Genomic DNA, 14,290 nt, shown 5'->3' on the forward strand with positions numbered 1-14,290 from the left:
GTCTATCAAGTTAATCAGGGCTTCCCTGGTGGCGCAGTGGTTGAGAATCTGCCTGCCAATGCAGGGGACACGGGTTCGAGCCCTGGTCCAGGAAGATCCCACATGCCGCGGAGCAACTAAGCCCGTGAGCCACAACTACTGAGCCTGTGTGTCTGGAGCCTGTGCTCCACAAGAGAGGCCGTGATAGCGAAAGGCCCGCGCACCGCGATGAAAAGCGGCCCCCCGCTTGCCGCAACTAGAGAAAGCCCTCGCACAGAAAGAAACGAAGACCCAACACAGCCATAAATAAATAAATATTTAATTTTATTTAATAAAAGAAAAGAAAGTTCATCAGCTCATTCCCCACTGTCAATTTCACCCCCAACTTCTGTGGGGAAGTAGGTGCCTCAAGTCCAAGGGAGCCCCTGGGCCTCTTCATTCAGCGTTCCTCTCTTTCTGTCATGAGAGGTTCTTGTCTTTTATTGTTCTTCTGTTTTCGCCGAGGGCAATCTTCTCCAATGTTCCCCCTCCTTCCAGTAAGCACACTGTTCCTTCCCCAGTGGGCGCTCACCTCTCCAGGTTACCCGCCTTCCAGGGATCCAACGCCACTGTCAAAAGAGAGGCGGGTGGTTTTGCATCTTCACTTCTCTGTTGTGCCCTGTTGAACACTTTAAAAGCAACATCTAGCAATTGAGGAGGGTTCATTCCAAATGTACCATCTAATTTTTCCAACTTTCTCCTGATATCGGAGGCACTTTGCCCCAAAAGGTCAAATGTACCATCCTAATATTTTCAGGGGCCTCAGGATCTGCATGAGTATGGCGTCTGTAGGCCTGATAAATCCTTTCCAAACTCTCAGAGGTCTTCGTTTGTTTTGCTGAATGTTGCTCAACCTCCTTTGCTTTGGTTTCCCTTTTCAAGGCCCTGCCAAGGTGCTCTAATGAGGGCCTTCTTCCCTGACTGGGGTCCCAATTCGGTTCAGCTGTGGCTGCTTCCAAGTGGGCTTCAGGTGGAGGGGATCCTCCCTCTAAGGAGGGCTGCGATCTTATGAGGACTGCAATCTTTCCAATTAAACAAGTCTGAGAAACCCAGCCGGCTATCCATTTGCATTTACGCCCCCTATGAGATAACAGCGTAAGCGGAACTGCCCGTCCCGGAAATGGCTCCCGGCCCAAATTGGGTGCCCTGTCGGGTCGTAGACGGCAATACCAGACCAAGTCCCCGTACCCCTGAAACTAACACAGGATTTTCTAACTGATCCCTATGAGGAGGGGTTGTCCTGAGCCTCAGTGTAAGGAATACAGGCTGGATAGGAATGGAAAGTGGTGGAAGGGGTGTGTATATAGTGGCATAATTGCCAGAGCAGCTGGGACAGCCAGCTCAGCCAGAGGAGTTAAGGTTTGGAGCAACATATCCTCACTCTCATTCCCCACCTTTTCGTATTTTCCCTGGTAATACTACCAATCCTTGCACATAAAGTATTTCATCATTCTTCCCTGCTTTTTCACAAAATACCTATAGTCATTCAACAGCCACTGTAAAACTATAGATAACAATTGATCATATAACCGTTAAAAGGGTGAATTTCTTTTTAAGAGGGTATTAAATCATTTGTTGATTACACATGATAATGGATGATACACAAGCTTCATTCCCATCTATAACTTTATCTGGTACCATAATTCAATTTAGATATATTGCACAGGATGTGCCAACTATCATATTAATAATCAAAAAACTCCATGACTTTGCTTGGGTGACCCTTTTAACGGTGAACTCTAGGTCACAACACAGTAACTGTCAGTTCAACTACACTAAGGTTTCTGAAGACAATAGCTTCTCCACCAAAGCAGGTTGTAAATAAACTTTGAATGGAACCTGGCATCACCCTGAAGGAATTCTAAGGTCACACTGTGGGGGTAGTTTACCAAAATGGCTTCAGAGTAGACTGACTACACAGCACATTAAAAAAACACACACACATTTATTCAGCGTCATGATCAGACTACTTACATTTAGCAAACAACAGCATGGGTGCCAAAAAAAAAATCTACATTAAAACCCTTTGTTGGAATGCTTTCCACAGAACAGAAACTAAAATAACCTGTTAGGGCTTCCCTGGTGGCGCAGTGGTTGAGAGTCCGCCTGCCGATGCAGGGGACACGGGTTCGTGCCCCGGTCCGGGAAGATCCCACATGCCGCGGAGCGGCTGGGCTCATGCGCCATGGCCGCTGAGCCTGCGAGTCCGGAGCCTGCACATCCGGAGCCTGCACGTCCACAGCCTGTGCTCTGCAACGGGAGAGGCCACAACAGAGAGAGGCCCACGTACCGCAAAAAATAAATAAATAAATAAAATAAAATAACCTGTTATACAATTACAAATATAGTCCTCGAGTTTTTTTTCCCCACACACATGAGTAGTGTCTAAAACATGTCTTCTTTGTAGCAGCTAGGCCCTGCCACCACTGTGCTTGGCTGAGTTCACAAATCTTTCGTAACCTGGAGCTTCCCCGTCACTTCTCTGGCTCTCGTCTCCTGCTAAGCTTTGTTTCCCGGCAGTAGTTAAAACCTTCTGCCCCCCAGCACAGCTCCTGCTGCTGCTGGAACCACCACAGCCATCCTGGTTTTGTGGTTTGGCAAAGTATTGGTCTCCACCACCACAGGGGCCAGCACTTCTGCCTCCAAAGTTTCCTCCTTTCATGGGCCCAAGATTTGCAGATTGGTTGTTGTAATTGCCAGAATCATTGTAGCTTCCACCACTTCCAAAATGGCTTCCATCATTACCGAACCCATTATAGCCATCCCCACTGCCACCATATCCCCCGCCACCAAAGGCACCTCGGCCACTGAGGTCTCCTCCACGACCAAAGCTGTCATTCGCACTAAAACCCCCTCCACGACCACCACCAAAGTCTCCAGAACCACTTGGACCCCTTTGGCTGGATGAGGAACTAGCCATCTCTTGCTGAGATAGGGCTTTCCTTACTTCACAGTTGTGGCCATTCACCGTGTGGTATTTCTGACTGACAGTCTTGTCTACAGAGTCATGGTCATCAAAGGTTATGAAAGCAAAGCCTCTCTTTTTGCCACTACCTTGGTCAGTCATGATTTCAGTCACTTCAGTTTTCCCATACTGTTCAAAGTAAACTCTTAGGTGATGTTCTTCAGCGTCTTCTTTAACGCCACCAACAAAAATCTTTTTCACAGTTAAGTGGGCACCAGGTCTTTGAGAATCTTCTCTTGAGACGGCCCTTTTTGGCTCCACAACTCTTCCATCCACCTTGTGTGGCCTTGCATTCATGGCCGCATCCACCTCCTCCACAGTGGCATATGTGACAACTCCAAAGCCTCTGCAGCGCTTGGTGTTTGGATCCCTCGTTGCCACACAATGTGTGAGCACTCCCCACTGCTCAGAAGGGCTCCTCAGACACTCATCAGTTGTTTCAAAACTCAAACCTCTGATAAAGAGCTACTGCAGGGCTTCCCTGGTGGCACAGTGGTTGAGAGTCCGCCTGCCGATGCAGGGGACATGGGTTCGTGTCCCGGTCCAGGAAGATCCCACATGCCACGGAGCGGCTGGGCCTGTGAGCCATGGCCACTGAGCCTGCACGATGGAGCCTTTGCTCCACAACAGAAGAGGCCACAACAGTGAGAGGTCCGCGTACGGCAAAAAAAAAAAAGTCAGACCAATGAACAGTTTTTCTTTTACACCCAGAGGTCAACAAGGTAGGAAAGCCCCCATATGGAAGACTGGATAATTAGGTGGCCTGAGGCTACATTCTCAGGGGATGTTTTACATTAAAGTCTCCTACTTAGAGGAGATGTTCAGGCAGTGTTGTTGTTCTGAATTACAATGCTCAAACGTGGTCTAAAATAGTGACCTTGGGAGGGGAGAAAAGCATACTAAATTTTGATTAAATCATGGTAACAGTCATTGTACCCAGTGATCACTGAGGACAACTGAGGATGACACTGAGGCTGGGAATCTGGAGTATTCCTATCTGGCTGGTTCCTAAGGAAACAAGGGAGCTATCATGAGTCATACTGAAATTGACAGGGAGGTGTAGTTCTTAGCTAAGTAAGCTGTTTCCTTTAGCACAAAAGAAGAAAAGGAGCTCTTTAACCTTTGCTATTTTCAAGTTACAGAGTTTAAGTAAAGTCTAACATTTTCACTCCGTAATATGACATCAAGTGAAATTCAAAAAATAATAAATACATGTGTTATATTTGAATAAAGGAACATTAGAAAATTTAAACTAATACTGGTAATAACAAACTTGCCCAGGAACCTTAGCGTTTATGACTTCGGATGGCATTGAAGGACCCTTCATACTCATTGTGCCTGTGTTGTGACTCTCCCTGTCACATACAAGAGAAATCATTAAGTGCTGAAATATGTTGCTCTAAATCACCAAGTCAGAAATCTATGAACCATAAACTGAACAAAATCGTAGAGGATATTTTCAGACCAAAATTTAGTCGTAACTGAGCTCATCCAGTTCTGACGCTTCCTCATTCAGATGAAGGCAGCACCATGAAATAGGGCAATTTCAGTGAGATTATTTACAAATATTTGATCATGATAAACCAGTTGGAAGTTTTATAATTGAAAACACAAAGTCCTTTAAGGGTAGTTAGACAATGAACGTAATATATTTGCAACTGAATTAAAAACAAATGAATCTACTATACAAGTGAACTTATTTACAAAACAGAAATAAACTCAAAAACATAGAGAACAAACTTATTATTACCAAAGGGGAAAGTGGGGGAGGAATAAATTAGAGTTTGGGATTAACAGATATACAGCACTATATATCAAATAGACAAAAAACAAATACCTACTGTACAGCACAGGGAACTAAACTCAATATCTTGTAATATCCTATCATGGATTAGAATCCAAAAAAGAATATATATATCTGAATCACTTTACTGTACATCTGAAACTAACACAACGTGGTACATCAGCTATCCTTCAATAGAAATAAATAAGTATGGAGGTTCCTTAAAAAACTAAAAATAGAACTACCATACAACCCAGCAATCCCACTATTGGGCAGATACCCTGAGAAAACCATAATTCAAAAAGAGTCATGTACCACAATGTTCACTGCAGCACTATTTACAATAGCCAGGACTTGGAAGCAACCTAAGTGTCCATCGACAGATGAATGGATAAATAAGACGTGGCAAATATATACAATGGAATATTACTCAGCCATAAAAAGAAATGAAATTGAGTTATTTGTAGTGAGGTGGATGGACCTAGAGTCTGACATACAGAGAAAAACAAATACCATATGCTAACACCTATATATGGAATCTAAAAAAAAAAAAAAAAAAGCTGGGATGAAGTGAGTGAGTAGCATGGACATATACACACTACCAAATGTAAAACAGATAGCTAGTGGGAAGCAGCAACATAGCACAGGGAGATCAGCTCGGTGCTTTGTGCCCACCTAGAGGGGTGGAATAGGGAGGGTGGGACGGACACACAAGAGGGAGGGGATATGGGGATATATGTATACATATAGCTGATTCACTTTATTATACAGCAAAAACTAACACACCATTGTAAAGCAATTATACTCCAATAAAGATGTTAAAAATAAATAAATAAGAATAAATGCGGGACTTCCCTGGTGGTTCAGTGGGTAAGACTCTGAGCTCCCAATGCAGGGGGCCCAGGTTCCATCCCTGGTTGGGGAACTAGATCCTGCATGCATGCCGCAACTAAGAAGTCCGCATGCCGTAACTAAAAGATCCCGCATGCCACAACGAAGATCCCGTGTGCCGCAACTAAGATATGGCACAGCCTAAATAAATAAATAATTTTTTTTTTTTCAGTATGCAGGCCTCTCACCTCTCACCTCCTTGACTTTGGGAGGTTAAGATGGGTATGGAAAAAGAAAAGGTCATTGAAAGTGTACCAGTTAAATGTCTACAAGTTTTGCTATGGTAACAAATATTCCTGAATTCTCAGTGGCTTACAACAAGAAACACTGATTGCTTCCTCATATTATATGAATCACTATTCACCTCTTGCTTCTTTCAATAATTTGATTCTGTCATTCCAGGTAAAATTTCAGTCTATCCAAGACCATTCTTGCAGTACAGAGAAGACAGGGTTATATGAAGCAAATAAAAGCTTTGAAAGCTTTGATTTCAGGTTGAAACATGCCATTCTACTCACACCAAATTGGCCCAGGAGCTCAAAAGGCATAAATGGGCAAGGCAGTACAATCCTCTCAAAGGGAAGTAAGGGTTGCCTAAGTCAAGCAGCCAACCTTGTTATCAAAGGGCAGACATGTATAATCTCACAGGGTGATAATTAATTGGAAATTATTACAATATATGATACTGCAGCTTCTGTCACAAATAATTTGTCGCTCCTCTGTTCACAATAAAATGAAATGAAATGAAATAGGGAATATTACTACAGAACATGAATACATCAAAATGATATAAAGAAGCTATGAAAAAACTCTACACATTATACTTAACAACTCAATAGCACGTTAAAACGGTTATATACCATGGCTAATGGGAATGTATTTTTAAAATATAATGATGGTTCAACATATGGAAATCATTCAAAGTAAAACAGCATGTTAACAGAATGAAAGAAAAAGACAACATGATCATCTCTACTGATGCAGAAAAAGCAGTTGACAAATGTCAACAGTCTTTTATGATAACAACACTCAATAAACTAAAAATAGACAAAAATTCCTCAACATTAAGGACGTATAGTAGCAGCCCACGGCTAACATCATACTCAACAGATTTTTCTCTAAGATCAGGAACAAGACAAGGATATCTGCTCTCACTGTTTCTAAAAACAAATTACTAGAAAGTCTAGCAGGAACACATAGGCAGAAAATAATAAGTAAATAAAAGGTATCCAAATAGAAAAAGGAAGCAAAATTATCCCTGTTGACAAACAACATGTTCTAGTATGTAGAAAACCCTGAAGGTTCTGCAAAATAACCTGCTAGAAATAATGAAGGAACTCAGAAAAATTATGAGATAAAATCAACAAATAAAAATCAATTTTTTATAATTTCTATAAATTAAAAATGAACACTCAAGAAGGAAATTCAGGGGGAGTTCCCTGGTTCCCTGGTGGTCGAGTAGTTAGGATTCGGCGCTTTCACTGCTGTGGTCCGGGTTCAATCCCTGATCGGGAAACTGAGATCCCTCAAGCAGTGCTGTGTGGCACAAAAAACAACAACAAAAAACACTCCTTAAAAAAAAAACAAGGAAATTCAGAAACAACTCTATTAACCATAACATCAAAGATATAAGTAAAATACTTGGAATAAGCTGACATTTAAAGGGAAAGATTTGTACACTGTAAACTAAAAACACAGCTGAAAAATATTAGGACACAATGCAAAGATATCCCAAGTTCATTAATTGGTAGTCAATATTTTCTAGATGTAAATACTACCCAAAGCAATCAACAGAGTCAACCCAATCCCTAGTAAATCCCAATAGTGTCTCTTGAAGGAATAGATAAACACATCCTAAGAGTCACTGCCCTTGAAAAATGGTTTGTGATATTCCTCAAAATCAGAAAAAAACCCTTTGGAAAGACTTATCAGCCAGGCTCTGTTGATACTTTCTGTCTCATATCCTAGAACATGCTGACCACTCCACTACATAGCTTGAAATGCTGATTTTGTATGCTGCAGGAAAATATTACAACATATGAGGGAAACTGTTCTACATCAAAAATTTCTGTTACCCAGCAAACCCACACGATGGAGAGTCCACCTGAAGCTGTGCATTAACTAAGGGTGGCTTATCACAGCAGAGAAACTGGATAAAATTTCAGACCCAAGGACTAGGTATTTCAAAAACAAGTTTCAGAGGCAAAAGCATGCAAACTTAGGAGAATAAGAAATCAAGAAGAGTATACATTCCCCAACCTGATAGAGCAGTACAAGAGCAAAACAAAATACAAGATTTGTAGGTCAGATATTATAAGATGAAACCATGTGATCTACCCACAGAAGACAAACTAAAAGGCTGAAAGATGCATATTCATCCTTTGAGGGACTGCGGACTAGAAATAGGATCTCTCTGGGACTTACATTCTAACAATCTTTATACGCTATGGCTCTATGAGTTTGACATTTCTAGCTTCCATATATAATACCTTTCTTTTTTGTCACAATGTCATCATTTATGGCTGACATACATTTTCTATATCCATTCATTTGCCAACAGGCATTAGTTCTTTCTACATCTTGGCTGTTTTGAATAATGCAATAATATTCATTGGAGTACAAATATTAATGTCACTATAATGATTTGATTTCATTTGGATATCTAGCCAGACGTGGGTGTCATAGATTGTGTGCCTGTTCTATGTTTATTTTATTAAGGAAACTCTATACTGACTTCAATAAAAGCCCTACCACTTACATTGCCACCAACAAAGCACAAGGGTTCCCTGTTCTGTGTATTGTGTGTGTGCGTGTGTGTGTGTGTGTGTGTGTGTACTTTCACACAGGTAGGGAGAGGACAGTAGGGGAACCAGTACTGGCCTGGCAGCCAGAAAGTAGCAGCTACAGCTTCCCAAGGATGAGCCTCTGGACTGCAGATCACTGTGGTGCTACTTGCCCTCTGATTCTTGGAAAAATTTTTCACTACACCAGAGAACTTAATGGCCCATCTCAAGTTGTGTCCACAGACACATACCTAGCAGAATATCCCTAACGAAAACCTTTTGCCATTCAAAGCTTAGTACTCATAATTTTCCTTCTGGACTCAAATGAACTTACAAACTCTCATGGGGTCCAACACAATCTCCGTACAATCTGTGTCAACTCATCCTACTATAAAATACGAGAAAACATTCTACTTCAATAAATCATGCCTGAGGGAAAACTACATATATTTTCCTTCACCATGACCACAGACCAAACACTGTCATCTCCAAAAAACTATATATAAAAGAAAGATGTTTCCAAAGGTGCACATGCCCCAGTGATGCCCCCAAATCCCTCATGGAAACACTCCAAATTCTCTTTTGTATCTTTCACAGTGCATCTAAAACTTTCTTCATTTGGGACCCAAAATACTAAAAAATACCAAAGATAACTCACAACACGATCACTGAAATTTTCCCTGTATTACTCTAACAATTGCACAAAGATTCTACACTATCCAAAAGACCCAACAGAAGTCACCAGTGGTGTGGAGGCTGTAGGGCACCCTCTATATGAATAGCCTGAGGACAAGGCACCCATCCTCATGCACCCAAAGATCCCTGTGGGCTCAGCTCAGGCCATACTTCTCACAACACTGAAGAAAAATGTTTTTGTCTGCCTAAATCCACTGCCTTCACTCGTCCCCAGGTATAACCATGAAATACCCAAATAAACCAATGCATGGAAACCTCAGTCTCAGCAGCTATGTCCCAGGGAACCTGAGCTAAGACACTATGGCACCTCAAACCATGCAATGTACCCACAACTACCTATAAACCCAATACCAGGTGTTCCAGCCAGAAATGACACATCCCTTGCCACAAACCCCCTGAGACCAAAGGGACAGCTGAACACACCATTCATGGGGCTCATCTTGATGCTTGCCCTTGCTGCCATATCCAGCCTATAGAACCCTACAGGGCCCCCTTCAATTTCCCCATTTTTCCACCTCTGCTCATGCAAACATGGGCAAAGAGGGTTAAAAGGCACAAGTATCTGTCTGCAAAGGCATCGCAACAGGAATATTCACAAGAAACCATCCAAAAGACGCTGGGCGTTCAGTATGAAGGTCAAGAAGTTGACTCTCCTGGGAAAATTTACCAGCAACTGGGGACGTTATGGACTTCAGTTACAAAGGCATTTGAATTCAGTGAGGAAGTCTCAAACAGAGAGGGTCCCCAGGTCTCTTGTCTCCTGTTCTCCCAACTCACAGGTAATTAAAAGATTAGTTAACCCTAGCTCTTTGACAGGGACTTCCTTCATTCCCCTTAGGTTCTGGATTTATGCCCCCCCTTAGCACAGTGAAATCACTATCCTGGATTCTGAATAGATGAAATGCTTGAAGGCAAAGCTCCTGTCCAAGGTGGCGACTGGTCACTGGACGTGCAGAGACTGGAATACCTGGGGGCTACAGGGGAGCAGTGACACAGGAGACTAAACACAGCGACACCTCAGGACACTGCATGAGGACATCAGATTTGCAGGGCTTTTTACAGCTCCCTACATATTTTTGCTTTTGAGTAATTAAGTAGCCACATGGGGTAAGGATCAATTAAAGTCGAAATGTCCAGAACAAATATGGGAACCATCCTCATCACCTACCCTGTTCACCTGGTCTCTCCTTAGGGGAGATTACTCAGCCCATCCCACAGTCCTAGCTTCTAAACACATCCCCAGAGTGAGATGTTGCAGCCATCCTCAGAAGAAGAGGAAAACTTGTGCTCTTCAGTGAAGTGAAAATGGGAAAGACTCCAAATAATCAATGGAGACGGGCATTTCTCGTGAGGGTGACTGATGTAGGGACAATAAAACCATTAGTGTGACAAGAGATTGTCAGGAGGGGCTGGGGAGACCTCCCTGAGCCTAGAACTGAAGGAGGACAGAGGGCCTGACCCATGGTGACTTTAAGGGAGAAGGTAAGAAAGGAACTAAGATCTGAGACAGAAAAGGTTTTGGTGTTTGGGAACAAAGAAAAGGTGAATGTGACCGGGGCAGAGTGAACCATGAGAAAAGGTTAAGCTCCCAGTATGAGGCTGGAGACCCCGGCAGGGCCCTGAGGATGACACAGGGCTGTGTAGCCACAGTGAGGAGTCAGGATTTTTGTCTAGCGGACAAACGGTAGGAGGTCTGAGTGTAAGAACTGAAAATTAAAATTAGGGGCTTCCCTGGTGGCGCAGTGGTTAAGAATCCGCCTGATAATGCAGGGGTCACGTGTTCAAGCCCTGGTCCGGGAAGATCCCACATGCTGCTAAGCAACTAAGCCCGTGTGCCACAACTACTGAGCCCACATGCCACAACTACTGAAGCCCATGCACCTAGAGCCCGTGCTCCACAACAAGAGAAGCCACCGCAATGAGAAGCCTGTGCACTGCAACTAACAGTAGCCCCCACTCACCACAACTAGAGAAAGCCCACGCACAGCAACGAAGACCCAACGCAGCCATAAGTAAATAAATAAAATAAGTTAAAATTAAAACTCTAAATTCAACTAGGCACTGCCACACACAAACTCAGGCCCAACTGGGCCAATCATTTCAAGGGTTTCTGTTGCTCAAATGAAGAATTTCTGGTGGAGTCGATCACCTCCATGTTACGAGTGGGCTCTCTGAGGCATTTATGAGAAAGTCTGAGTTGACTGAATAGCATCAGGCGTAACTGAATTCTAAAAAGGTCACCTGAAGGGTTAAGTGGGCAGAGTTTGTCCTTATTGCTTATCCTATTTAAAACACCATCTATCATGAGTCTGAGCAATGGAAACTTCTCTTTCAAGGTCAGATCACACTGGTACCAACCATTTAATTCTTCTTTTCCAGAAAAATCACATTAAAATAACTTTAAAATACAGGGATAACGCAAGAAAAAAAAAAAAAAATACAGGGAGTTTCCAGTTGGCCTAGTGGTTAGGATTCTGGGCTTTCACTGCCCTGGCTCACGTTCAATGCCTGGTCAAGGAACGGAGATCCTGAAAGCTGTGCAGCGTGGCCACTGCAAAAGCACAGCTGTTGGGGCAGAAAACATTGCAAGGGGTCAGCTTAGAAATAAGCTCTCAGCAAACTTCTCCATCATGAATAGAGAGGCTCTGTTGGAAGCTTCCAAGTCAAACTAGTCCATCCTTCATCATTTGTACAGAACAGTTAAGAGGGACCTGAGGGAAAAATCTTCCTATCATCTCACAGCCATTTTAACATATCACAGAAAAAGGAAGAAAACAAAATATAAGGCTAACTGGCTAAACTTGATTTTGAATGTTAATATAAACATCATTGGGGCTTCCCTGGTGGCGCAGTGATTGAGAGTCCGCCTGCCGATGCAGGGGACATGGGTTCGTGCCCCGGTCCGGGAAGATCCCACATGCTGCAGAGCGGCAGGGCCCATGAGCCATGGCCACTGAGCCTGCGCGTCCGGAGCCTGTGCTCTGCAACGGGAGAGGCTGCGACAATGAGAGACCCGCGTACCGCAAGAAAAAAAAAAAAAGATGCCACCAAAAAAAAGAAAATTACAAGCCAATATCACTGATGAACATAGACGCAAAAATCCTCCACAAAATACTAGCAAACCGAATCCAACAGTACATTAAAAGGATCATACACCATGATCAAGTGGGATTTAACCCAGGGATGCAAGGATTTTTCAATATCTGCACATCAATCAGTGTGATACACCACATGAAAATGAAGTTAGGGACTTCCCTGGTGGTGCAGTGCTTAAGAATCTGCCTGCCAATGCAGGGGACACGGGTTCCAGCCCTGGTACGGGAAGGTCCCACATGCCATGGAACAACTAAGCCCGTTCACCACAACTACTGAGCCTGGGTGCCACAACTACTGAAGCCCGCGTGCCTAGAGCCCGTGCTCTGCAACGAGAAGCCACCGCAATGAGAAGCCAGCTCACCACAACTAGAGAAAGCCCATGAGCAGCAACGAAGTCCCAACGCAGCCAAAAATAAATAAATAATGAAGTTATCTTCTGATACAAAGAATTACTAAATGCACAAATCTTATAAACAGTTTTGCAATTGTCATCCTCAGCAAACAAATTTTATATAAACTATATTCTAAAGCCACAAATAATAATATCACAAATTAATCATCCATATCAACACAATTCACCATCCATCTGGATCCAGTTTCCCCAACACTACCTGCACTACTGTGCGTTTCCATTTCATTCTCTTTATCTTTCTCCCTTTTTCTATTTTGTCTCTGTTTTTCTTCCCCTCCACTCTGCTGGTGTTCCTGTTACGGATCAGGATTTTTGGGCTCTTTTATCAATAGAAATTGCTAAGAGTCCAGACAAGAAATTCAGGCAAGGCTTTATTGGGACTCATGCAGCAACAAGTAACAGGATCCCTTGCTCGCTCCCAGGGTCAAGGGGCAAGTTTGCCCCTTATATGGAGTGAGGTAGGGGTGGGTCCAGGGGTCAGGCTGGAGCGGTGTGCAGGGTGCATGAACAGTATCCTGTTTTTGCACCCAACACCTCAGAAGTGGCAATTGGGTTTTTAGTTTCTTTGTATATTGTTTATAATTTGCCCCAACTGTTCATGCACACAGTTATTTTTAGTTCCTTCTACTTTCTTTGCATTCTGTTGCTCCAGGAAATGTTTGTCCAGGTGTAAGCACTGCAGCAAAGGTTGCCAGGTCCCAGATCCCAAACTGTCTCATTCTTGCCCTCCTATATCGACCCTCACATGTGTCCAGTCCACTCTGCAACTTGTTTCCCCTCTTATGGCTCTTTCCCAAAACCTTTCTGATTATCCTAAATCTCTGGATATTCGTGCCTCTTTCTTCCCCCCATCTCTGCTCCCTCTCTGCCCTTGGGTTACACTCCTTCTATCCCTGTTATGCTCCCTTTGTCCCCACTCTCTAGCACCTCCAGGTGGCTATGCTTCTTTCCTGCTCGTTTTCTTCCTCTGCTCCTGAAATCTTTGTTTCTTCTATCTTTCCAGGCACCATGTTGCTCTGAAGGCCAAGCTTCCAACTCTTTTGTCTTCCCGCCACCACAGTATGTGTTGCCTCTCCACTGTTATGCCCCTCCTGCCAATGATCCTAGGCCCCTCCCACTATGTTGCTCTCCAATCCTGCAGATCCTATTTTAATTACTTCTATATTTTATCGCAGTGCAAGACTTTCAAGGCTAAATTTATTTTATTTTACTATTCCTCTTCAAGATCCTCAGCCATGGTTCACGTTCCCTTCGATTCGCCCTCATTCTTTTCTCCTCAGTTTTTCTCCTTGTCTCTCAGTCACTGTGTCTCTGCTTCTCCTGATCCCCCTGCCCCACATATTTAGAGGGATGGAGAATAAACAAGATGCCCAGCTACTGGAAGAGACCATTTGGAATTTGGGACGGAAGAACACTGGGTGTCACACGTCTGGCCCATGTCACCTCCCCCTATGCGGGCTGAGGGGAAGGGCTGACTACGAAGGGGAGGCCGGGGGAGCACAAGGACCGGCCTGAGGAGACGCGAGGACAGAGGGGCTGGGAGGGAGGGAGGGGCTCTCAGGAGAGGAGCGGGGTCTCCAGAATCCCAGGGCCAGGGAGAGGACACGGCCTCCCCGGCAGCGGGAGAGAGCGAAGCTGCGGGCGCG

General features: G+C 43.7%; 1 pseudogene; it reads right to left on the bottom strand.

Moving 5' to 3' along the window:
• Positions 1-2,428: 2,428 nt before the first annotated feature.
• Positions 2,429-13,654, bottom strand: LOC103085424 (heterogeneous nuclear ribonucleoprotein A1 pseudogene; annotated as a pseudogene).
• Between the last annotated feature and the right edge of the window lie 636 nt (positions 13,655-14,290).

This window comes from Lipotes vexillifer, unplaced genomic scaffold, assembly GCF_000442215.2.
Source record: "Lipotes vexillifer unplaced genomic scaffold, Lipotes_vexillifer_v1.1 scaffold1665, whole genome shotgun sequence".
Taxonomy (NCBI): domain Eukaryota; kingdom Metazoa; phylum Chordata; class Mammalia; order Artiodactyla; family Lipotidae; genus Lipotes; species Lipotes vexillifer.